The following is a 26269-nucleotide window of genomic DNA, read 5'->3' as shown; positions in this document are numbered from 1 at the left end:
GGCTGCACCGGTGTGCACTGACACTAGAGACTGCAACAGATGGTGCACAGAGGCTGCACCGGTGTGCACTGACACTAGAGATAGCAACTAATGGTGCATAGAGGCTGCACCGGTGCACACTGACACTAGAGACTGCAACAGATGGTGGACGGAGGCTGCACCGGTGCGCACTGATGACACTGGAACCTGCAGCTGATGGTGCACGGAGGCTGCACCGGTGTGCACTGACACTAGAGACTGCAACAGATGGTGCACGGAGGCTGCACCGGTGCGCTCTGACACTAGAGATAGCAACTAATGGTGCATAGAGGCTGCACCGGTGTGCACTGACACTAGAGACTGCAACAGATGGTGGACGGAGGCTGCACCGGTGCGCACTGATGACACTGGAACCTGCAGCTGATGGTGCGCGGAGGCTGCACCGGTGCGCACTGACACTAGAGACTGCAACAGATGGTGGACGGAGGCTGCATCGGTGTGCACTGACACTAGAGACTGCAACAGATGGTGGACGGAGGCTGCACTGGTGTGCACTAACACTAGAGACTGCAAATCATGGTGCACGGAGGCTGCACCGGTGCGCACTGATGACACTAGAACCTGCAGCTGATGGTGCACAGAGGCTGCACCGGAGCGCACTGACACTAGAGACTGCAACAGATGGTGCACGGAGGCTGCACCGGTGCGCACTGGCACTGGAGACTGCAAATCATGGTGCATGGAGGCTGCACCGGTGTGCACTGATGACACTAGAACCTGCAACTGATGGTGCACGGAGGCTGCACCGGTGCGCACTGACACTAGAGACTGCAACAGATGGTGCACGGAGGCTGCACCGGTGTGCACTGATGACACTACAACCTGCAGCTGATGGTGCACAGAGGCTGCACCGGTGCGCACTAACACTGGAGACTGCAACAGATGGTGCACGGAGGCTGCACCGGTGCGCACTGACACTAGAGACTGCAACAGATGGTGGACGGAGGCTGCATCGGTGTGCACTGACACTAGAGACTGCAACAGATGGTGGACGGAGGCTGCACCGGTGTGCACTGACACTAGAGACTGCAACAGATGGTGGACGGAGGCTGCACCGGTGCGCACTGACACTAGAGACTGCAACAGATGGTGCATGGAGGCTGCACAGCTGCGCACTGATGACACTGGAACCTGCAACTGATGGTGCATGGAGGCTGCACAGCTGCGCACTGATGACACTAGAACCTGCAGCTGATGGTGCACAGAGGTTGCACCGGTGCACACTGATGACACTAGAACCTGCAGCTGATGGTGCACGGAGGCTGCACCGGTGAGCACTGATGACACTGGAACCTGCAACTGATGGTGCATGGAGGCTGCACAGCTGCGCACTGATGACACTAGAACCTGCAGCTGATGGTGCATGGAGGCTGCACAGCTGCGCACTGATGACACTAGAACCTGCAGCTGATGGTGCGCGGAGGCTGCACTGGTATGCACTGATGACACTGGAACCTGCAACTGATGGTGCATGGAAGCTGCACCGGTGCGCACTGACACTAGAGACTGCAACTGATGGTGCACGGAGGCTGCACCGGTGCGCAATGATGACACTGGAACCTGCAGCTGATGGTGCATGGAGGCTGCACCGGTGCGCACTGACACTAGAGACTGCAACTGATGGTGCACAGAGGCTGCACTGGTGCGCACTGGCACTGGAGCCTAGAAGCGGCACCAGTGTGCACTGACACTAGAACCTGCAACTGATGGTGCACAGAGGCTGCACTGGTGCGCACTGGCACTGGAGCCTAGAAGCTGCACCGGTGAGCACTGACACTAGAACCTGCAGCTGATGGTGCACAGAGGCTGCACCGGTGCGCACAGGCACTGGAGCCTAGAAGCTGCACCGGTGTGCACTGACACTAGAGACTGCAACTGATGGTGCACAGAGGCAGCACCGGTGCGCACTGATGACACTGGAACCTGCAACTGATGGTGCACAGAGGCTGCACTGGTGCGCACTGACACTAGAGACTGCAGCTGGTGCGCACTGGCACTGGAGCCTAGAAGCTGCACCGGTGTGCACTGACAGTAGAACCTGCAGCTGATGGTGCACAGAGGCTGCACCATTGCGCACAGGCACTGGAGCCTAGAAGCTGCACAGGTGCGCACTGATGACACTAGAACCTGCAACGGATGGTGCACCGAGGCTGCACCGGTGTGCACTGACACTAGAACCTGCAGCTGATGGTGCGCAGAGGCTGCACCGGTACGCACTGATGACACTAGAACCTGCAGCTGATGGTGCACAGAGGCTGCACCGGTGTGCACTGATGACACTAGAACCTGCAGCTGATGGTGCACAGAGGCTGCACCGGTGCGCACTGGCACTGGAGCCTAGAAGCTGCACCGGTGTGCACTGACACTAGAGACTGCAACAGATGGTGCACAGAGGCTGCACTGGTGTGCACTAACACTAGAGACTGCAAATCATGGTGCACAGAGGCTGCACCGGTGTGCACTGATGACACTAGAACCTGCAACTGATGGTGCACGGAGGCTGCACTGGTGCGCACTGATGACACTGGAACCTGCAGCTGATGGTGCACAGAGGCTGCACCGATGTGCACTGACACTAGAGACTGCAACTGATGGAACACGGAGGCTGCACCGGTGCGCACTGATGACAATATAACCTGCAGCTGATGGTGCACAGAGGCTGCACCGGTGCGCACTGGCACTGGAGCCTAGAAGCTGCACCGGTGTGCACTGACACTAGAGACTGCAACTTATGCTGCACAGAGGCTGCACAGGTGCGCACTGATGACACTAGAGACTGCAAATCATGGTGCACGGAGGCTGCACCGGTGCACACTGATGACACTGGAACCTGCAGCTGATGGTGCAAGGAGGCTGCACCGGTGCGCACTGACACTAGAGACTGCAACAGATGGTGCACAGAGGCTGCACCGGTGCGCACGGACACTAGAACCTGCAGCTGATGGTGCACGGAGGCTGCACCGGTGCGCACTGACACTAGAGACTGCAGCTGATGGTGCACGGAGGCTGCACCGGTGCGCTCTGATGACACTAGAACCTGCAACTGATGGTGCACAGAGGCTGCACCGGTGTGCACTCACACTAGAGACTGCAACTGATGGTGCACGGAGGCTGCACCAGTGTGCACTGACACTAGAGACTGCAACAGATGGTGCACAGAGGCTGCACTGGTGTGCACTAACACTAGAGACTGCAAATCATGGTGCACGGAGGCTGCACCGGTGTGCACTGATGACACTAGAACCTACAACTGATGGTGCACGGAGGCTGCACCGGTGCGCACTGATGACACTGGAACCTGCAGCTGATGGTGCACGGAGGCTGCACAGGTGTGCACTGACACTAGAGACTGCAACTGATGGTGCACAGAGGCTGCACCGGTGCGCACTGATGAAACTAGACCCTGCAATTTATGGTGCACAGAGGCTGCACCTGTGCGCACTGATGACACTAGAACCTGCAACTGATGGTGCACAGAGGCTGCACTGGTGCGCACTGGCACTGGAGCCTAGAAGCTGCACCGGTGAGCACTGACACTAGAACCTGGAGCTGATGGTGCACAGAGGCTGCACCGGTGCGCACTGGCACTGGAGCCTAGAAGCTGCACTGGTGTGCACTGACACTAGAACCTGCAGCTGATGGTGCACAGAGGCTGCACCGGTGCGCACAGGCACTGGAGCCTAGAAGCTGCACCGGTGTGCACTGACACTAGAGACTGCAACTGATGGTGCACAGAGGCAGCACCGGTGCGCACTGATGACACTGGAACCTGCAACTGATGGTGCACAGAGGCTGCACTGGTGCGCACTGACACTAGAGACTGCAGCTGGTGCGCACTGGCACTGGAGCCTAGAAGCTGCACCGGTGTGCACTGACAGTAGAACCTGCAGCTGATGGTGCACAGAGGCTGCACCATTGCGCACAGGCACTGGAGCCTAGAAGCTGCACAGGTGCGCACTGATGACACTAGAACCTGCAACGGATGGTGCACCGAGGCTGCACCGGTGTGCACTGACACTAGAACCTGCAGCTGATGGTGCGCAGAGGCTGCACCGGTACGCACTGATGACACTAGAACCTGCAGCTGATGGTGCACAGAGGCTGCACCGGTGTGCACTGATGACACTAGAACCTGCAGCTGATGGTGCACAGAGGCTGCACCGGTGCGCACTGGCACTGGAGCCTAGAAGCTGCACCGGTGTGCACTGACACTAGAGACTGCAACAGATGGTGCACAGAGGCTGCACTGGTGTGCACTAACACTAGAGACTGCAAATCATGGTGCACAGAGGCTGCACCGGTGTGCACTGATGACACTAGAACCTGCAACTGATGGTGCACGGAGGCTGCACTGGTGCGCACTGATGACACTGGAACCTGCAGCTGATGGTGCACAGAGGCTGCACCGATGTGCACTGACACTAGAGACTGCAACTGATGGAACACGGAGGCTGCACCGGTGCGCACTGATGACAATATAACCTGCAGCTGATGGTGCACAGAGGCTGCACCGGTGCGCACTGGCACTGGAGCCTAGAAGCTGCACCGGTGTGCACTGACACTAGAGACTGCAACTTATGCTGCACAGAGGCTGCACAGGTGCGCACTGATGACACTAGAGACTGCAAATCATGGTGCACGGAGGCTGCACCGGTGCACACTGATGACACTGGAACCTGCAGCTGATGGTGCAAGGAGGCTGCACCGGTGCGCACTGACACTAGAGACTGCAACAGATGGTGCACAGAGGCTGCACCGGTGCGCACGGACACTAGAACCTGCAGCTGATGGTGCACGGAGGCTGCACCGGTGCGCACTGACACTAGAGACTGCAGCTGATGGTGCACGGAGGCTGCACCGGTGCGCTCTGATGACACTGGAACCTGCAACTGATGGTGCACGGAGGCTGCACCGGTGCGCTCTGATGACACTAGAACCTGCAACTGATGGTGCACAGAGGCTGCACCGGTGTGCACTCACACTAGAGACTGCAACTGATGGTGCACGGAGGCTGCACCAGTGTGCACTGACACTAGAGACTGCAACAGATGGTGCACAGAGGCTGCACTGGTGTGCACTAACACTAGAGACTGCAAATCATGGTGCACGGAGGCTGCACCGGTGTGCACTGATGACACTAGAACCTACAACTGATGGTGCACGGAGGCTGCACCGGTGCGCACTGATGACACTGGAACCTGCAGCTGATGGTGCACGGAGGCTGCACAGGTGTGCACTGACACTAGAGACTGCAACTGATGGTGCACAGAGGCTGCACCGGTGCGCACTGATGAAACTAGACCCTGCAATTTATGGTGCACAGAGGCTGCACCTGTGCGCACTGATTACACTAGAATCTGCAACTGATGGTGCACAGAGGCTGCACCGGTGTGCACTGATGACACTGGAACCTGCAGCTGATGGTGCACAGAGGCTGCACCGGTGCGCACTGATGACACTAGAACCTGCAAATGATGGTGCACAAAGGCTGCACCGGTGCGCACTGATGACACTAGAACCTGCAACTGATGGTGCACAGAGGCTGCACCGGTGCGCACTGATGACACTAGAGACGGCAACTAATGGTGCACAGAGGCTGCACCGGTGCGCACTGATGACACTGTAACCTGCAACTGATGGTGCACAGAGGGTGCACTGGTGTGCACTGACACTAGAGACTGCAACTGATGGTGCACGGAGGCTGCACCGGAGCGCACTGATGACACTGGAACCTGCAGCTGATGGTGCACGGAGGCTGCACCGGTGCACACTGATGACACTAGAACCTGCAGCTGATGGTGCACGGAGGCTGCACCGGTGCGCACTGATGACACTGGAACCTGCAGCTTATGGTGCACGGAGGCTGCACCGATGTGCACCGATGACACTGGAACCTGCAGCTGATGGAGCACGGAGGCTGCACCGGTGCGCACTGATGACACTAGAACCTGCAGCTGATGGTTCACAGAGGTTGCACCGGTGCGCACTGATGACACTAGAACCTGCAACTGATGGTGCACAGAGGCTGCACCGGTGCGCACTGATGAAACTAGAACCTGCAATTTATGGTGCACAGAGGCTGCACCTGTGCGCACTGATGACACTAGAATCTGCAACTGATGGTGCACAGAGGCTGCACCGGTGCGCACTGATGACACTGGAACCTGCAGCTGATGGTGCACAGAGGCTGCACCGGTGCGCACTGATGACACTGGAACCTGCAGCTGATGGTGCACAGAGGCTGCACCGGTGCGCACTGATGACACTGGAACCTGCAACTGATGGTGCACAAAGGCTGCACCGGTGCGCAGTGATGACACTGGAACCTGCAGCTGATGGTGCACGGAGGCTGCACCGGTGCGCACTGATGACACTGGAAACTGCAACTGATGGTGCACAGAGGCTGCACCGGTGCGCACTGATGACACTAGAACCTGCAACTGATGGTGCACAGAGGCTGCACCGGTGCGCACTGATGACACTAGAGACGGCAACTGATGGTGCACAGAGGCTGCACCGGTGCGCACTGATGACACTGTAACCTGCAACTGATGGTGCACAGAGGCTGCACTGGTGTGCACTGACACTAGAGACTGCAACTGATGGTGCACGGAGGCTGCACCGGTGCGCACTGATGACACTAGAACCTGCAGCTGATGGTGCACGGAGGCTGCACCGATGCGCACTGATGACACTGGAACCTGCAGCTGATGGAGCACGGAGGCTGCACCGGTGCGCACTGATGACACTAGAACCTGCAACTGATGGTGCACAGAGGCTGCACCGGTGCGCACTGATGAAACTAGAACCTGCAATTTATGGTGCACAGAGGCTGCACCTGTGCGCACTGATGACACTAGAATCTGCAACTGATGGTGAACAGAGGCTGCACCGGTGCGCACTGATGACACTGGAACCTGCAGCTGATGGTGCACAGAGGCTGCACCGGTGCGCACTAATGACACTAGAACCTGCAGCTGATGGTGCACAAAGGCTGCACCGGTGCGCACTGATGACACTGGAACCTGCAGCTGATGGAGCACGGAGGCTGCACCGGTGCGCACTGATGACACTAGAACCTGCAGCTGATGGTGCACAGAGGTTGCCCCGGTGCGCACTAATGACACTGGAACCTGCAGCTGATGGTGCACGGAGGCTGCACCGGTGCGCACTGATGAAACTAGAACCTGCAATTTATGGTGCACAGAGGCTGCACCTGTGCGCACTGATGACACTAGAATCTGCAACTGATGGTGCACAGAGGCTGCACCGGTGCGCACTGATGACACTGGAACCTGCAGCTGATGGTGCACAGAGGCTGCACCGGTGCGCACTGATGACACTGGAACCTGCAGCTGATGGTGCACAGAGTCTGCACCGGTGCGCACTGATGACACTAGAACCTGCAGCTGATGGTGCACAAAGGCTGCACTGGTGCGCACTGATGACACTAGAACCTGCAACTGATGGTGCACAGAGGCTGCACCGGTGCGCACTGATGACACTAGAGACGGCAACTGATGGTGCACAGAGGCTGCACCGGTGCGCACTGATGACACTGTAACCTGCAACTGATGGTGTACAGAGGCTGCACTGGTGTGCACTGACACTAGAGACTTCAACTGATGGTGCACGGAGGCTGCACCGGTGCGCACTGATGACACTGGAACCTGCAGCTGATGGTGCACGGAGGCTGCACCGGTGCACACTGATGACACTAGAACCTGCAACTGATGGTGCACGGAGGCTGCACCGGTGCGCACTGATGACACTAGAACCTGCAGCTGATGGTGCACGGAGGCTGCACCGATGCGCACTGATGACACTGGAACCTGCAGCTGATGGAGCACGGATGCTGCACCGATGCGCACTGATGACACTGGAACCTGCAGCTGATGGAGCACGGAGGCTGCACCGGTGCGCACTGATGACACTAGAACCTGCAGCTGATGGTGCACAGAGGTTGCACCGGTGCGCACTGATGACACTAGAACCTGCAACTGATGGTGCACAGAGGCTGCACCGGTGCGCACTGATGAAACTAGAACCTGCAATTTATGGTGCACAGAGGCTGCACCTGTGCGCACTGATGACACTAGAATCTGCAACTGATGGTGCACAGAGGCTGCACCGGTGCGCACTGATGACACTGGAATCTGCAGCTGATGGTGCTCAGAGGCTGCACCGGTGCGCACTGATGACACTGGAAACTGCAGCTGATGATGCACAGAGGCTGCACCGGTGCGCACTGATGACACTAGAACCTGCAACTGATGGTGCACAAAGGCTGCACCGGTGCGCACTGATGACACTAGAACCTGCAACTGATGGTGCACAGAGGCTGCACTGGTGTGCACTGATGACACTAGAGACGGCAACTGATGGTGCACAGAGGCTGCACCGGTGCGCACTGCTGACATTGTAACCTGTACCTGATGGTGCACAGAGGCTGCACTGGTGTGCACTGACACTAGAGACTGCAAGTGATGGTGCACAGAGGCTTCACCGGTGCGCACTGACACTAGAGATAGCAACTAATGGTGCATAGAGGCTGCACCAGTGTGCACTGACAATACAGACTGCAACTGATGGCGCACGGAGGCTGCACCGGTGTGCACTGACACTAGAGACTGCAACTTATGGTGCACGGAGCCTGCACTTTTGCGCACTGATGACACTGGAACCTGTACCTGATGGTGCACAGAGGCTGCACCCCGTGTACTGACATTAGAGACTGCAACAGATGGTGCACAGAGGCTGCACTGGTGTGCACTGACACTAGAGACTGCAACAGATGGTGCACAGAGGCTGCACTGGTGTGCACTGACACTAGAGACTGCAACAGATGGTGCACAGAGGCTGCACCGGTGTGCACTGATACTAGAGACAGCAACTAATGGTGCATAGAGGCTGCACCGGTGTGCACTGATATTAGAACCTGCAACTGATGGTGCACGGAGGCTGCACCGGTGTGCACTGACACTAGAGACGGCAACTCATGGTGCACAGAGGCTGCACTGGTGTGCACTGATGACACTGGAACCTGCAACTGATGGTGCACAGAGGCTGCACAGGTGCGCACTGACACTAGAGACTGCAACTGATGGTGCACGGAGGCTGCACCGGTGTGCACTGACAGTAGAGACTGCAACTTATGGAGCACAGAGGCTGCACCGGTGCGCACTGATGACACTGGAACCTGTAACTGATGGTGCACAGAGGCTGCACCGGTGTGCACTGACATTAGGGACTGCAACAGATGGTGCACAGAGGCTGCACCGGTGCGCACTGATGAAACTAGAACCTGCAATTTATGGTGCACAGAGGCTGCACCTGTGCGCACTGATGACACTAGAATCTGCAACTGATGGTGCACAGAGGCTGCACTGGTGCGCACTGATGACACTGGAAACTGCAGCTGATGGTGCACGGAGGCTGCACCAGTGCGCACTGATGACACTGGAACCTGCAGCTGATGGAGCACGGAGGCTGCACCGGTGTGCACTGATGACACTAGAACCTGCAGCTGATGGTGCACAGAGGTTGCACCGGTGCGCACTAATGACACTGGAACCTGCAGCTGATGGTGCACAGAGGCTGCACCTGTGCGCACTGATGACACTAGAATCTGCAACTGATGGTGCACAGAGGCTGCACTGGTGCGCACTGATGACACTGGAACCTGCAGCTGATGGTGCACAGAGGCTGCACCGGTGCGCACTGATGACACTGGAATCTGCAGTTGATGGTGCACAGAGGCTGCACCGGTGCGCACTGATGACACTAGAACCTGCAGCTGATGGTGCACAAAGGCTGCACCGTTGCGCACTGATGACACTAGAACCTGCAACTGATGGTGCACGGAGGCTGCACCGGTGCGCACTGATGACACTAGAGACGGCAACTGATGGTGCACAGAGGCTGCACCGGTGCGCACTGATGACACTGTAACCTGCAACTGATGGTGCACAGAGGCTGCACTGGTGTGCACTGACACTAGAGACTTCAACTGATGGTGCACGGAGGCTGCACCGGTGCGCACTGATGACACTGGAACCTGCAGCTGATGGTGCACGGAGGCTGCACCGGTGCACACTGATGACACTAGAAACTGCAACTGATGGTGCATGGAGGCTGCACCGGTGCGCACTGATGACACTAGAACCTGCAGCTGATGGTGCACGGAGGCTGCACCGATGCGCACTGATGACACTGGAACCTGCAGCTGGTGGAACACGGATGCTGCACCGATGCGCACTGATGACACTGGAACCTGCAGCTGATGGAGCACGGAGGCTGCACCGGTGCGCACTAATGACACTAGAACCTGCAGCTGATGGTGCACAGAGGTTGCACCGGTGCGCACTGATGACACTAGAACCTGCAACTGATGGTGCACAGAGGCTGCACCGGTGCGCACTGATGAAACTAGAACCTGCAATTTATGGTGCACAGAGGCTGCACCTGTGCGCACTGATGACACTAGAATCTGCAACTGATGGTGCACAGAGGCTGCACCGGTGCGCACTGATGACACTGGAATCTGCAGCTGATGGTGCTCAGAGGCTGCACCGGTGCGCACTGATGACACTGGAACCTGCAGCTGATGATGCACAGAGGCTGCACCGGTGCGCACTGATGACACTAGAACCTGCAACTGATGGTGCACAAAGGCTGCACCGGTGCGCACTGATGACACTAGAACCTGCAACTGATGGTGCACAGAGGCTGCACTGGTGTGCACTGATGACACTAGAGACGGCAACTGATGGTGCACAGAGGCTGCACCGGTGCGCACTGCTGACATTGTAACCTGTACCTGATGGTGCACAGAGGCTGCACTGGTGTGCACTGACACTAGAGACTGCAAGTGATGGTGCACAGAGGCTTCACCGGTGCGCACTGACACTAGAGATAGCAACTAATGGTGCATAGAGGCTGCACCAGTGTGCACTGACAATACAGACTGCAACTGATGGTGCACGGAGGCTGCACCGGTGTGCACTGACACTAGAGACTGCAACTTATGGTGCACGGAGCCTGCACTTGTGCGCACTGATGACACTGGAACCTGTACCTGATGGTGCACAGAGGCTGCACCCCGTGTACTGACATTAGAGACTGCAACAGATGGTGCACAGAGGCTGCACTGGTGTGCACTGACACTAGAGACTGCAACAGATGGTGCACAGAGGCTGCACTGGTGTGCACTGACACTAGAGACTGCAACAGATGGTGCACAGAGGCTGCACCGGTGTGCACTGATACTAGAGACAGCAACTAATGGTGCATAGAGGCTGCACCGGTGTGCACTGATATTAGAACCTGCAACTGATGGTGCACGGAGGCTGCACCGGTGTGCACTGACACTAGAGACGGCAACTCATGGTGCACAGAGGCTGCACTGGTGTGCACTGATGACACTGGAACCTGCAACTGATGGTGCACAGAGGCTGCACAGGTGCGCACTGACACTAGAGACTGCAACTGATGGTGCACGGAGGCTGCACTGGTGTGCACTGACAGTAGAGACTGCAACTTATGGAGCACAGAGGCTGCACCGGTGCGCACTGATGACACTGGAACCTGTAACTGATGGTGCACAGAGGCTGCACCGGTGTGCACTGACATTAGGGACTGCAACAGATGGTGCACAGAGGCTGCACCGGTGCGCACTGATGAAACTAGAACCTGCAATTTATGGTGCACAGAGGCTGCACCTGTGCGCACTGATGACACTAGAATCTGCAACTGATGGTGCACAGAGGCTGCACTGGTGCGCACTGATGACACTGGAAACTGCAGCTGATGGTGCACGGAGGCTGCACCGGTGCGCACTGATGACACTGGAACCTGCAGCTGATGGAGCACGGAGGCTGCACCGGTGCGCACTGATGACACTAGAACCTGCAGCTGATGGTGCACAGAGGTTGCACCGGTGCGCACTAATGACACTGGAACCTGCAGCTGATGGTGCACAGAGGCTGCACCTGTGCGCACTGATGACACTAGAATCTGCAACTGATGGTGCACAGAGGCTGCACCGGTGCGCACTGATGACACTGGAACCTGCAGCTGATGGTGCACAGAGGCTGCACCGGTGCGCACTGATGACACTGGAATCTGCAGTTGATGGTGCACAGAGGCTGCACCGGTGCGCACTGATGACACTAGAACCTGCAGCTGATGGTGCACAAAGGCTGCACCGTTGCGCACTGATGACACTAGAACCTGCAACTGATGGTGCACGGAGGCTGCACCGGTGCGCACTAATGACACTAGAGTCGGCAACTGATGGTGCACAGAGGCTGCACCGGTGCGCACTGATGACACTGTAACCTGCAACTGATGGTGCACAGAGGCTGCACTGGTGTGCACTGACACTAGAGACTTCAACTGATGGTGCACGGAGGCTGCACCGGTGCGCACTGATGACACTGGAACCTGCAGCTGATGGTGCACGGAGGCTGCACCGGTGCACACTGATGACACTAGAACCTGCAACTGATGGTGCACGGAGGCTGCACCGGTGCGCACTGATGACACTAGAACCTGCAGCTGATGGTGCACGGACGCTGCACCGATGCGCACTGATGACACTGGAACCTGCAGCTGATGGAGCACGGAGGCTGCACCGATGCGCACTGATGACACTGGAACCTGCAGCTGATGGAGCACGGAGGCTGCACCGGTGCGCACTGATGACACTAGAACCTGCAGCTGATGGTGCACAGAGGTTGCACCGGTGCGCACTGATGACACTAGAACCTGCAACTGATGGTGTACAGAGGCTGCACCGGTGCGCACTGATGAAACTAGAACCTGCAATTTATGGTGCACAGAGGCTGCACCTGTGCGCACTGATGACACTAGAATCTGCAACTGATGGTGCACAGAGGCTGCACCGGTGCGCACTGATGACACTGGAATCTGCAGCTGATGGTGCTCAGAGGCTGCACCGGTGCGCACTGATGACACTGGAACCTGCAGCTGATGATGCACAGAGGCTGCACCGGTGCGCACTGATGACACTAGAACCTGCAACTGATGGTGCACAAAGGCTGCACCGGTGCGCACTGATGACACTAGAACCTGCAACTGATGGTGCACAGAGGCTGCACTGGTGCGCACTGATGACACTAGAGACGGCAACTGATGGTGCACAGAGGCTGCACCGGTGCGCACTGCTGACATTGTAACTTGTACCTGATGGTGCACAGAGGCTGCACTGGTGTGCACTGACACTAGAGACTGCAACTGATGGTGCACAGAGGCTGCACCGGTGCGCACTGACACTAGAGATAGCAACTAATGGTGCATAGAGGCTGCACCAGTGTGCACTGACAATACAGACTGCAACTGATGGTGCACGGAGGCTGCACCGGTGTGCACTGACACTAGAGACTGCAACTTATGGTGCACGGAGCCTGCACTGGTGCGCACTGATGACACTGGAACCTGTACCTGATGGTGCACAGAGGCTGCACCCCGTGTACTGACATTAGAGACTGCAACAGATGGTGCACAGAGGCTGCACTGGTGTGCACTGACACTAGAGACTGCAACAGATGGTGCACAGAGGCTGCACTGGTGTGCACTGACACTAGAGACTGCAACAGATGGTGCACAGAGGCTGCACCGGTGTGCACCGATACTAGAGACAGCAACTAATGGTGCATAGAGGCTGCACCGGTGTGCACTGATACTAGAACCTGCAACTGATGGTGCACAGAGGCTGCACTGGTGTGCACTGATGACACTGGAACCTGCAACTGATGGTGCACAGAGGCTGCACAGGTGCGCACTGACACTAGAGACTGCAACTGATGGTGCACGGAGGCTGCACCGGTGTGCACTGACAGTAGAGACTGCAACTTATGGAGCACAGAGGCTGCACCGGTGCGCACTGATGACACTGGAACCTGTAACTGATGGTGCACAGAGGCTGCACCGGTGTGCACTGACATTAGGGACTGCAACAGATGGTGCACAGAGGCTGCACCGGTGCGCACTGATGAAACTAGAACCTGCAATTTATGGTGCACAGAGGCTGCACCTCTGCGCACTGATGACACTAGAATCTGCAACTGATGGTGCACAGAGGCTGCACTGGTGCGCACTGATGACACTGGAACCTCCAGCTGATGATGCACAGAGGCTTCACTGGTGCGCACTGATGACACTTGAACCTGCAGCTGATGGTGCACAGAGGCTGCACCGGTGTGCACTGATGACACTAGAACCTGCAACTGATGGTGCACAAAGGCTGCACCGGTGCACACTGATGACACTAGAACCTGCAACTGATGGTGCACAGAGGCTGCACTGGTGCGCACTGATGACACTAGAGACGGCAACTGATGGTGCACAGAGGCTGCACCGGTGCGCACTGATGACACTGTAACCTGTACCTGATGGTGCACAGAGGCAGCACCGGTGTGCACTGACACTAGAGACTGCAACTGATGGTGCACAGAGGCTGCACCGGTGCGCACTGACACTAGAGATAGCAACTAATGGTGCATAGAGGCTGCACCGGTGTGCACTGACAATACAGACTGCAACTGATGGTGCACGGAGGCTGCACCGGTGTGCACTGACACTAGAGACTGCAACTTATGGTGCACGGAGGCTGCACTGGTGCACACTGATGACACTGGAACCTGTACCTGATGGTGCACAGAGGCTGCACCCCGTGTACTGACATTAGAGACTGCAACAGATGGTGCACAGAGGCTGCACTGGTGTGCACTGACACTAGAGACTGCAACAGATGGTGCACAGAGGCTGCACTGGTGTGCACTGACACTAGAGACTGCAACAGATGGTGCACAGAGGCTGCACCGGTGTGCACTGATACAAGAGACAGCAACTAATTGTGCATAGAGGCTGCACCGGTGTGCACTGATGACACTAGAGACTGCAACAGATGGTGCACAGAGGCTGCACTGGTGTGCACTGACACTAGAGACTGCAACAGATGGTGCACAGAGGCTGCACCGGTGTGCACTGATACTAGAGACAGCAACTAATGGTGCATAGAGGCTGCACCGGTGTGCACTGATATTAGAACCTGCAACTGATGGTGCACGGAGGCTGCACCGGTGTGCACTGACACTAGAGACGGCAACTCATGGTGCACAGAGGCTGCACTGGTGTGCACTGATGACACTGGAACCTGCAACTGATGGTGCACAGAGGCTGCACAGGTGCGCACTGACACTAGAGACTGCAACTGATGGTGCACGGAGGCTGCACCGGTGTGCACTGACAGTAGAGACTGCAACTTATGGAGCACAGAGGCTGCACCGGTGCGCACTGATGACACTGGAACCTGTAACTGATGGTGCACAGAGGCTGCACCGGTGTGCACTGACATTAGGGACTGCAACAGATGGTGCACAGAGGCTGCACCGGTGCGCACTGATGAAACTAGAACCTGCAATTTATGGTGCACAGAGGCTGCACCTGTGCGCACTGATGACACTAGAATCTGCAACTGATGGTGCACAGAGGCTGCACTGGTGCGCACTGATGACACTGGAAACTGCAGCTGATGGTGCACGGAGGCTGCACCAGTGCGCACTGATGACACTGGAACCTGCAGCTGATGGAGCACGGAGGCTGCACCGGTGTGCACTGATGACACTAGAACCTGCAGCTGATGGTGCACAGAGGTTGCACCGGTGCGCACTAATGACACTGGAACCTGCAGCTGATGGTGCACAGAGGCTGCACCTGTGCGCACTGATGACACTAGAATCTGCAACTGATGGTGCACAGAGGCTGCACCGGTGCGCACTGATGACACTGGAACCTGCAGCTGATGGTGCACAGAGGCTGCACCGGTGCGCACTGATGACACTGGAATCTGCAGTTGATGGTGCACAGAGGCTGCACCGGTGCGCACTGATGACACTAGAACCTGCAGCTGATGGTGCACAAAGGCTGCACCGTTGCGCACTGATGACACTAGAACCTGCAACTGATGGTGCACGGAGGCTGCACCGGTGCGCACTGATGACACTAGAGACGGCAACTGATGGTGCACAGAGGCTGCACCGGTGCGCACTGATGACACTGTAACCTGCAACTGATGGTGCACAGAGGCTGCACTGGTGTGCACTGACACTAGAGACTTCAACTGATGGTGCACGGAGGCTGCACCGGTGCGCACTGATGACACTGGAACCTGCAGCTGATGGTGCACGGAGGCTGCACCGGTGCACACTGATGACACTAGAAACTGCAACTGATGGTGCATGGAGGCTGCACCGGTGCGCACTGATGACACTAGAACCTGCAGCTGATGGTGCACGGAGGCTGCACCGATGCGCACTGATGACACTGGAACCTGCAGCTGGTGGAGCACGGATGCTGCACCGATGCGCACTGATGACACTGGAACCTGCAGCTGATGGAGCACGGAGGCTGCACCGGTGCGCACTGATGACACTAGAACCTGCAGCTGATGGTGCACAGAGGTTGCACCGGTGCGCACTGATGACACTAGAACCTGCAACTGATGGTGCACAGAGGCTGCACCGGTGCGCACTGATGAAACTAGAACCTGCAATTTATGGTGCACAGAGGCTGCACCTGTGCGCACTGATGACACTAGAATCTGCAACTGATGGTGCACAGAGGCTGCACCGGTGCGCACTGATGACACTGGAATCTGCAGCTGATGGTGCTCAGAGGCTGCACCGGTGCGCACTGATGACACTGGAACCTGCAGCTGATGATGCACAGAGGCTGCACCGGTGCGCACTGATGACACTAGAACCTGCAACTGATGGTGCACAAAGGCTGCACCGGTGCGCACTGATGACACTAGAACCTGCAACTGATGGTGCACAGAGGCTGCACTGGTGTGCACTGATGACACTAGAGACGGCAACTGATGGTGCACAGAGGCTGCACCGGTGCGCACTGCTGACATTGTAACCTGTACCTGATGGTGCACAGAGGCTGCACTGGTGTGCACTGACACTAGAGACTGCAAGTGATGGTGCACAGAGGCTTCACCGGTGCGCACTGACACTAGAGATAGCAACTAATGGTGCATAGAGGCTGCACCAGTGTGCACTGACAATACAGACTGCAACTGATGGTGCACGGAGGCTGCACCGGTGTGCACTGACACTAGAGACTGCAACTTATGGTGCACGGAGCCTGCACTTGTGCGCACTGATGACACTGGAACCTGTACCTGATGGTGCACAGAGGCTGCACCCCGTGTACTGACATTAGAGACTGCAACAGATGGTGCACAGAGGCTGCACTGGTGTGCACTGACACTAGAGACTGCAACAGATGGTGCACAGAGGCTGCACTGGTGTGCACTGACACTAGAGACTGCAACAGATGGTGCACAGAGGCTGCACCGGTGTGCACTGATACTAGAGACAGCAACTAATGGTGCATAGAGGCTGCACCGGTGTGCACTGATATTAGAACCTGCAACTGATGGTGCACGGAGGCTGCACCGGTGTGCACTGACACTAGAGACGGCAACTCATGGTGCACAGAGGCTGCACTGGTGTGCACTGATGACACTGGAACCTGCAACTGATGGTGCACAGAGGCTGCACAGGTGCGCACTGACACTAGAGACTGCAACTGATGGTGCACGGAGGCTGCACTGGTGTGCACTGACAGTAGAGACTGCAACTTATGGAGCACAGAGGCTGCACCGGTGCGCACTGATGACACTGGAACCTGTAACTGATGGTGCACAGAGGCTGCACCGGTGTGCACTGACATTAGGGACTGCAACAGATGGTGCACAGAGGCTGCACCGGTGCGCACTGATGAAACTAGAACCTGCAATTTATGGTGCACAGAGGCTGCACCTGTGCGCACTGATGACACTAGAATCTGCAACTGATGGTGCACAGAGGCTGCACTGGTGCGCACTGATGACACTGGAAACTGCAGCTGATGGTGCACGGAGGCTGCACCGGTGCGCACTGATGACACTGGAACCTGCAGCTGATGGAGCACGGAGGCTGCACCGGTGCGCACTGATGACACTAGAACCTGCAGCTGATGGTGCACAGAGGTTGCACCGGTGCGCACTAATGACACTGGAACCTGCAGCTGATGGTGCACAGAGGCTGCACCTGTGCGCACTGATGACACTAGAATCTGCAACTGATGGTGCACAGAGGCTGCACCGGTGCGCACTGATGACACTGGAACCTGCAGCTGATGGTGCACAGAGGCTGCACCGGTGCGCACTGATGACACTGGAATCTGCAGTTGATGGTGCACAGAGGCTGCACCGGTGCGCACTGATGACACTAGAACCTGCAGCTGATGGTGCACAAAGGCTGCACCGTTGCGCACTGATGACACTAGAACCTGCAACTGATGGTGCACGGAGGCTGCACCGGTGCGCACTGATGACACTAGAGTCGGCAACTGATGGTGCACAGAGGCTGCACCGGTGCGCACTGATGACACTGTAACCTGCAACTGATGGTGCACAGAGGCTGCACTGGTGTGCACTGACACTAGAGACTTCAACTGATGGTGCACGGAGGCTGCACCGGTGCGCACTGATGACACTGGAACCTGCAGCTGATGGTGCACGGAGGCTGCACCGGTGCACACTGATGACACTAGAACCTGCAACTGATGGTGCACGGAGGCTGCACCGGTGCGCACTGATGACACTAGAACCTGCAGCTGATGGTGCACGGACGCTGCACCGATGCGCACTGATGACACTGGAACCTGCAGCTGATGGAGCACGGAGGCTGCACCGATGCGCACTGATGACACTGGAACCTGCAGCTGATGGAGCACGGAGGCTGCACCGGTGCGCACTGATGACACTAGAACCTGCAGCTGATGGTGCACAGAGGTTGCACCGGTGCGCACTGATGACACTAGAACCTGCAACTGATGGTGTACAGAGGCTGCACCGGTGCGCACTGATGAAACTAGAACCTGCAATTTATGGTGCACAGAGGCTGCACCTGTGCGCACTGATGACACTAGAATCTGCAACTGATGGTGCACAGAGGCTGCACCGGTGCGCACTGATGACACTGGAATCTGCAGCTGATGGTGCTCAGAGGCTGCACCGGTGCGCACTGATGACACTGGAACCTGCAGCTGATGATGCACAGAGGCTGCACCGGTGCGCACTGATGACACTAGAACCTGCAACTGATGGTGCACAAAGGCTGCACCGGTGCGCACTGATGACACTAGAACCTGCAACTGATGGTGCACAGAGGCTGCACTGGTGCGCACTGATGACACTAGAGACGGCAACTGATGGTGCACAGAGGCTGCACCGGTGCGCACTGCTGACATTGTAACTTGTACCTGATGGTGCACAGAGGCTGCACTGGTGTGCACTGACACTAGAGACTGCAACTGATGGTGCACAGAGGCTGCACCGGTGCGCACTGACACTAGAGATAGCAACTAATGGTGCATAGAGGCTGCACCAGTGTGCACTGACAATACAGACTGCAACTGATGGTGCACGGAGGCTGCACCGGTGTGCACTGACACTAGAGACTGCAACTTATGGTGCACGGAGCCTGCACTGGTGCGCACTGATGACACTGGAACCTGTACCTGATGGTGCACAGAGGCTGCACCCCGTGTACTGACATTAGAGACTGCAACAGATGGTGCACAGAGGCTGCACTGGTGTGCACTGACACTAGAGACTGCAACAGATGGTGCACAGAGGCTGCACTGGTGTGCACTGACACTAGAGACTGCAACAGATGGTGCACAGAGGCTGCACCGGTGTGCACCGATACTAGAGACAGCAACTAATGGTGCATAGAGGCTGCACCGGTGTGCACTGATACTAGAACCTGCAACTGATGGTGTGCACTGATGACACTGGAACCTGCAACTGATGGTGCACAGAGGCTGCACAGGTGCGCACTGACACTAGAGACTGCAACTGATGGTGCACGGAGGCTGCACCGGTGTGCACTGACAGTAGAGACTGCAACTTATGGAGCACAGAGGCTGCACCGGTGCGCACTGATGACACTGGAACCTGTAACTGATGGTGCACAGAGGCTGCACCGGTGTGCACTGACATTAGGGACTGCAACAGATGGTGCACAGAGGCTGCACCGGTGCGCACTGATGAAACTAGAACCTGCAATTTATGGTGCACAGAGGCTGCACCTCTGCGCACTGATGACACTAGAATCTGCAACTGATGGTGCACAGAGGCTGCACTGGTGCGCACTGATGACACTGGAACCTCCAGCTGATGATGCACAGAGGCTTCACTGGTGCGCACTGATGACACTTGAACCTGCAGCTGATGGTGCACAGAGGCTGCACCGGTGTGCACTGATGACACTAGAACCTGCAACTGATGGTGCACAAAGGCTGCACCGGTGCACACTGATGACACTAGAACCTGCAACTGATGGTGCACAGAGGCTGCACTGGTGCGCACTGATGACACTAGAGACGGCAACTGATGGTGCACAGAGGCTGCACCGGTGCGCACTGATGACACTGTAACCTGTACCTGATGGTGCACAGAGGCAGCACCGGTGTGCACTGACACTAGAGACTGCAACTGATGGTGCACAGAGGCTGCACCGGTGCGCACTGACACTAGAGATAGCAACTAATGGTGCATAGAGGCTGCACCGGTGTGCACTGACAATACAGACTGCAACTGATGGTGCACGGAGGCTGCACCGGTGTGCACTGACACTAGAGACTGCAACTTATGGTGCACGGAGGCTGCACTGGTGCACACTGATGACACTGGAACCTGTACCTGATGGTGCACAGAGGCTGCACCCCGTGTACTGACATTAGAGACTGCAACAGATGGTGCACAGAGGCTGCACTGGTGTGCACTGACACTAGAGACTGCAACAGATGGTGCACAGAGGCTGCACTGGTGTGCACTGACACTAGAGACTGCAACAGATGGTGCACAGAGGCTGCACCGGTGTGCACTGATACAAGAGACAGCAACTAATTGTGCATAGAGGCTGCACCGGTGTGCACTGATGACACTAGAACCTGCAACTGATGGTGCACAGAGGCTGCACCAGTGCTCACTGATGACACTAGAACCTGCGACTGATGGTGCACGGAGGCTCCACCGGTGTGCACTGACACTAGAGACGGCAACTCATAGTGCACAGAGGCTGCACTGGTGTGCACTGATGACACTGGAACCTGCATCTGATGGTGTGTAGAGGCTGCACAGGTGCGCACTGACACTAGAGACTGCAACTGATGGTGCACGGAGGCTTCACCGGTGTGCACTGACAGTAGAGACTGCAACTTATGTTGCACAGAGGCTGCACCGGTGCGCACTGATGACCATGGAACCTGTAACTGATGGTGCACAGAGGCTGCACCGGTGTGCACTGACATTAGGGACTGCAACAGATGGTGCACAGAGGCTGCACCGGTGCGCACTGATGAAACTAGAACCTGCAATTTATGGTGCACAGAGGCTGCACCTGTGCGCACTGATGACACTAGAATCTGCAACTGATGGTGCACAGAGGCTGCACCGGTGCGCACTGATGACACTGGAACCTGCAACTGATGGTGCACAAAGGCTGCACCGGTGCGCACTGATGATACTAGAACCTGCAACTGATGGTGCACAGAGGCTGCAATGGTGCGCACTGATGACACTAGAGACGGCAACTGATGGTGCACAGAGGCTGCACCGGTGCGCACTGATGACACTGGAACCTGTAACAGATGGTGCACAGAGGCTGCACCGGTGCGCACTGATGAAACTAGAACCTGCAATTTATGGTGCACAGAGGCTGCACCTGTGCGCACTGATGACACTAGAATCTGCAGCTGATGGTGCACAGAGGCTGCACCGGCGTGCACTGATGACACTAGAACCTGCAACTGATGGTGCACAAAGGCTGCACCGGTGCGCACTGATGATACTAGAACCTGCAACTGATGGTGCACAGAGGCTGCAATGGTGCGCACTGATGACACTAGAGACGGCAACTGATGGTGCACAGAGGCTGCACCGGTGCGCACTGATGACACTGGAACCTGTAACTGATGGTGCACAGAGGCTGCACCGGTGTGCACTGACATTAGGGACTGCAACAGATGGTGCACAGAGGCTGCACCGGTGCGCACTGATGAAACTAGAACCTGCAATTTATGGTGCACAGAGGCTGCACCTGTGCGCTCTGATGACAATAGAATCTGCAACTGATGGTGCACAGAGGCTGCACCGGTGCGCACTGATGACACTGGAACCTGCAACTGATGGTGCACAAAGGCTGCACCGGTGCGCACTGATGACACTAGAACCTGCAACTGATGGTGCACAGAGGCTGCACTGGTGCGCACTGATGACACTAGAGACGGCAACTGATGGTGCACAGAGGCTGCACCGGTGCGCACTGATGACACTGGAACCTGTAACTGATGGTGCACAGAGGCTGCACCGGTGTGCACTGACATTAGGGACTGCAACAGATGGTGCACAGAGGCTGCACCGGTGCGCACTGATGACAATAGAATCTGCAACTGATGGTGCACAGAGGCTGCACCAGTGTGCACTGATGACACTAGAACCTGCAACTGATGGTGCACAAAGGCTGCACCGGTGCGCACTGATGACACTAGAACCTGCAACTGATGGTGCACAGAGGCTGCACCGGTGTGCACTGACACTAGAGACTGCAACTGATGGTGCACAGAGGCTGCACCGGTGCACACTGACACTAGAGATAGCAACTAATGGTGCATAGAGGCTGCACCACTGTGCACTAACAATACAGACTGCAACTGATGGTGCACGGAGGCTGCACCGGTGTGCACTGACACTAGAGACTGCAACTTATGGTGCACAGAGGCTGCACTGGTGCGCACTGATGACACTGGAACCTGTACCTGATGGTGCACAGAGGCTGCACCCCGTGTACTGACATTAGAGACTGCAACAGATGGTGCACAGAGGCTGCACTGGTGTGCACTGACACTAGAGACTGCAACAGATGGTGCACAGAGGCTGCACTGGTGTGCACTGACACTAGAGACTGCAACAGACGGTGCACGGAGGCTGCACCGGTGTGCACTGATACTAGAAACAGCAACTAATGGTGCATAGAGGCTTCACCGGTGCTCACTGATGACACTGGAACCTGCAGCTGATGGTGCACAGAGGCTGCACCGGTGTGCACTGATGACACTAGAACCTGCAACTGATGGTGCACAAAGGCTGCACCGGTGTGCACTGATGACACTAGAACCTGCAACTGATGGTGCACTGAGGCTGCACTGGTGCGCACTGATGACACTAGAGACGGCAACTGATGGTGCACAGAGGCTGCACCGGTGCGCACTGATGACACTGTAACCTGTACCTGATGGTGCACAGAGGCTGCACCGGTGTGCACTGACACTAGAGACTGCAACTGATGGTGCACAGAGGCTGCACCGGTGCGCACTGACACTAGAGATAGCAACTAATGGTGCATATAGGCTGCACTGGTGTGCACTGACAATACAGACTGCAACTGATGGTGCACGGAGGCTGCACCAGTGTGCACTGACACTAGAGACTGCAACTTATGGTGCACGGAGGCTGCACTGGTGCGCACTGATGACACTTTAACCTGTACCTCATGGTGCACAGAGGCTGCACCCCGTGTACTGACATTAGAGACTGCAAGAGATGGTGCACAGAGACTGCACTGGTGTGCACTGACACTAGAGACTGCAACAGATGGTGCACAGAGGCTGCACTGGTGTGCACTGACACTAGAGACTGCAACCGATGGTGCACAGAGGCTGCACCGGTGTGCACTGATACTAGAGACAGCAACTAATGGTGCATAGAGGCTGCACCGGTGTGCACTGATACTAGAACCTGCAACTGATGGTGCACAGAGGCTGCACCAGTGCGCACTGATGACACTGGAACCTGCGACTGATGGTGCACGGAGGCTGAACCGGTGTGCACTGACACTAGAGACGGCAACTCATGGTGCACAGAGGCTGCGCTGGTGTGCACTGATGACACTGGAACCTGCAACTGATGGTGTGTAGAGGCTGTACAGGTGCGCACTGACACTAGAGACTGCAACTGATGGTGCACGGAGGCTGCACCGGTGTGCACTGACACTAGAGACTGCAACTTATGGTGCACAGAGGCTGCACCGGTGCGCACTGATGACACTGGAACCTGCAGCTGATGGTGCACAGAGGCTGCACCGGTGTGCACTGATGACACTAGAACCTGCAACTGATGGTGCACAAAGGCTGCACCGGTGTGCACTGATGACACTAGAACCTGCAACTGATGGTGCACTGAGGCTGCACTGGTGAGCACTGATGACACTAGAGACGGCAACTGATGGTGCACAGAGGCTGCACCGGTGCGCACTGATGACACTGTAACCTGTACCTGATGGTGCACAGAGGCTGCACCGGTGTGCACTGACACTAGAGACTGCAAGTGATGGTGCACAGAGGCTGCACCGGTGCGCACTGACACTAGAGATAGCAACTAATGGTGCATAGAGGCTGCACTGGTGTGCACTGACAGTACAGACTGCAACTGATGGTGCACGGAGGCTGCACCGGTGTGCACTGACACTAGAGACTGCAACTTATGGTGCACGGAGGCTGCACTGGTGCGCACTGATGACACTGGAACCAGTACCTCATGGTGCACAGAGGCTGCACCCCGTGTACTGACATTAGAGACTGCAACAGATGGTGCACAGAGGCTGCACTGGTGTGCACTGACACTAGAGACTGCAAAAGATGGTGCACAGAGGCTGCACTGGTGTGCACTGACACTAGAGACTGCAACAGATGGTGCACAGAGGCTGCACCGGTGTGCACTGATACTAGAGACAGCAACTAATGGTGCATAGAGGCTGCACCGGTGTGCACTGATACTAGAACCTGCAACTGATGGTGCACAGAGGCTGCACCAGTGCGCACTGATGACACTGGAACCTGCGACTGATGGTGCACGGAGGCTGAACCGGTGTGCACTGACACTAGAGACGGCAACTCATGGTGCACAGAGGCTGCACTGGTGTGCACTGATGACACTGGAACCTGCAACTGATGGTGTGTAGAGGCTGCACAGGTGCGCACTGACACTAGAGACTGCAACTGATGGTGCACGGAGGCTGCACCTGTGTGCACTGACACTAGAGACTGCAACTTATGGTGCACAGAGGCTGCACCGGTGCGCACTGATGACACTGGAACCTGTAACTGATGGTGCACAGAGGCTGCACCGGTGTCGCACTGACATTAGGGACTGCAACAGATGGTGCACAGAGGCTGCACCGGTGCGCACTGATGAAACTAGAACCTGCAATTTATGGTGCACAGAGGCAGCACATGTGCGCACTGATGACACTAGAATCTGCAACTGATGGTGCACAGAGGCTGCACCGGTGCGCACTGATCACACTGGAACCTGCAGCTGATGGTGCACAGTGGCTGCACCGGTGCGCACTGATGACACTGGAACCTGCAGCTGATGGTGCACAGAGGCTGCACCAGTGTGCACTGATGACACTAGAACCTGCAACTGATGGTGCACAAAGGCTGCACCGGTGCGCACTGATGACACTAGAACCTGCAACTGATGGTGCACAGAGGCTGCACTGGTGCGCACTGATGACACTAGAGACGGCAACTGATGGTGCACAGAGGCTGCACCGGTGCGCACTGATGACACTGTAACCTGTACCTGATGGTGCACAGAGGCTGCACCGGTGTGCACTGACACTAGAGACTGCAACTGATGGTGCACAGAGGCTGCACCGGTGCACACTGACACTAGAGATAGCAACTAATGGTGCATAGAGGCTGCACCGGTGTGCACTGACAATACAGACTGCAACTGATGGTGCACGGAGGCTGCACCGGTGTGCACTGACACTAGAGACTGCAACTTATGGTGCACGGAGGCTGCACTGGTGCGCACTGATGACACTGGAACCTGTACCTGATGGTGCACAGAGGCTGCACCCCGTGTACTGACATTAGAGACTGCAACAGATGGTGCACAGAGGCTGCACTGGTGTGCACTGACACTAGAGACTGCAACAGATGGTGCACAGAGGCTGCACTGGTGTGCACTGACACTAGAGACTGCAACAGATGGTGCACAGAGGCTGCACCGGTGTGCACTGATACTAGAGACAGCAACTAATGGTGCATAGAGGCTGCACCGGTGTGCACTGATACT

The sequence above is a fragment of the Pleurodeles waltl genome, chromosome 8, assembly GCF_031143425.1.
Source record: "Pleurodeles waltl isolate 20211129_DDA chromosome 8, aPleWal1.hap1.20221129, whole genome shotgun sequence".
Taxonomy (NCBI): Eukaryota; Metazoa; Chordata; class Amphibia; order Caudata; family Salamandridae; genus Pleurodeles; species Pleurodeles waltl.
The sequence above is the reverse complement of the archived record's forward strand: the minus strand, read 5'-3'. Positions refer to the sequence as shown.